The sequence below is a fragment of the Oryzias melastigma genome, linkage group LG6 (assembly GCF_002922805.2).
Source record: "Oryzias melastigma strain HK-1 linkage group LG6, ASM292280v2, whole genome shotgun sequence".
Lineage (NCBI taxonomy): Eukaryota > Metazoa > Chordata > Actinopteri > Beloniformes > Adrianichthyidae > Oryzias > Oryzias melastigma.
The window spans coordinates 34,265,923-34,268,180 of NC_050517.1; positions in this window are offsets into that span (position 1 = coordinate 34,265,923).

Consider the following 2,258-nt stretch of genomic DNA (forward strand, 5'->3'; position numbering starts at 1 on the left):
ATTTAGAATAATACAGCTAAACAGGAAGTTTGAAAACGATTCTCTGTGCTTTACAGTTCTCTCCCGTCACATCAGTTTCTGATCTCAGAGACGAAGAACATTTGAAGTCAGCTGAATAACAGAGAGCCAATCAAAGGAGATCTAGAGCCATTGTGGGGCGGAGCATAAACTAAAACAGTTTGTTGTGATCCCAGCAGAGGATGATTCAAGTTAAAAATGTAGGAAGTTGTGAGGATTGTGAACTTGGTTTTTGTCACGTATCTTATGGGTTTCATGTTCTGTTTTGAATTCTCCCTCAGTCACATCAGTTTCATGTTTGTCATGATAAACAGCCGTCTTCATCTCCGTTAATTACCTTCAGTCTGTTTAACGCACGTGTAAAAGTTAAGGCCCGGGGGCCGGATCCGGCCCTCCGGGTAATTCTATCCGGCCCGACAGATTCCTTTATTTTGTCGTTATTAATGGCCCGATGTTATCGTGCCCTCATTTCTGTGACATAATATATATTTTATGGAGAGTAAAATATTGAAAATTATTTAAGGTTGATTTATTCTAGAATAATAATCCTGCCTTTTTATAAATCACAATAACAAATAAAAGTTACAGTTTTAACGTTTTAAAAATTGACATTCTGTAGCTTTTTGGACTATTTTGCAATTTACTAAGATTTTTAAGGTTATTTTGGAGTTTAGCTAATATTTAAGATACATGCTAGCTGTTTTGGCTAATTTAAGCTTTTCTTTTAAGTTTTTTAGGCTGTTTTGGAGTTATGTTATTATTTACACGCTGTTTTGGCTAATAATTTAGGCTTTTTTTCTGTTTTTAGGCTATTTTGAAGCTTAGCTATTTTTTCTGCTACATGCTAGCTGTTTTGGCTAACCTAGTTTTTTTTTCTTAGGCTAATTTGGCATTGAGCTAATATTTTAGCCATCAATTTCAGCGGCCAAATTCAGCTTACAGCATTGACACTATTGCAGGTAATATATCTAGTTCATAATTATGTTAAAATGTTACGGTTTTGAATAATTAAATTTAGGGTGTCTAATAAATGTTGATCCTGCTCCACGACCTAATGTGTGTTTTGGATTTTGGCTCCTTGTGCGATTGAGTTTGACGGTTTCCGGTTCTTCCTAGTCAGGTCATCTGTTCTGTTCTGTTCCTGTTTTGGATCTCCATGGGTTCTTGTCATGTTTCAGTTTATTTATTCTGCCACCTATCCCGATCTCCTGCGTTTGGGTCCTCCAACAACAAGTTCCTGACAAGAATTAACACAAATTTCTGACTGTTTTTTATTTACGTCATGGCCACGCCCACCAGATAAACTTCTATGTTTACAGAGAAACTGTCGTTTTTGAAAAGCTTAGTGTTGATAAATTCCAGCTGAAGTGTATTTGTGTTGTGAACGAGTGTAGCGATGGCCGGGCCTCCTAAAGACAGATATATATGTTATGTAAATCCATCTTTGAGAAAAATTGATTTTTATTTTCGTTGTAGAAACGAAGACACACTGCCGAAGGCTCAAGGATGATGTCATGAAATGGGATTTTACTTCCGGGTGGGAAAAAAAACGTACAAAAAATAACAAATATTTCATAAATATTTGTTATTTTGTGTTCCAAATGTAATATATAATAATATAGTTTCTCTGAAGTTTACTCTGAAAGGCTTAAGAAAACCATGGCACGGCCCCTTTAAGTGCCACAAAGTACAAACATCTGTGATTCAATCTGATTTCTAGGATAAACACGAGTCGGTTCAGCAAAGTTTGAATCGAAACATGACCAAACGTTTACACACACATGTGGATTTAACCACGGCGTACCTTTTTATATTTGAACTTATCTAGCTGGATCACACTGATAGGTCAAAAGGCCTGTATGTGCTGCATGTCCTGCATGTCCCGCATGTCCTGCATGTCCTGCATGTGTTCCATGTGTCGCATGTCCCGCATGTCCTGCATGTCCCGCATGTCCTACATGTCCTGCATGTGCTGCGTGTCCTGCATGTCCTGGATGTCCTGGATGTCCTGCATGTCCTGCATGTCCCGCATGTCCTGCATGTTCTGCATGTGCTGCGTGTCCTGCATGTCCTGCATGTCCTGCATGTCCTGCATGTCCTGGATGTCCTGCATGTCCCGCATGTCCTGCATGTGTTGCGTGTCCTTCATGTGCTGCGTGTCCTTCATGTGTTGCATGTCCTGCATATGTTGCATGTCCTGCATGTGTTGCGTGTCCTTCATGTGTTGCGTGTCCTTCATG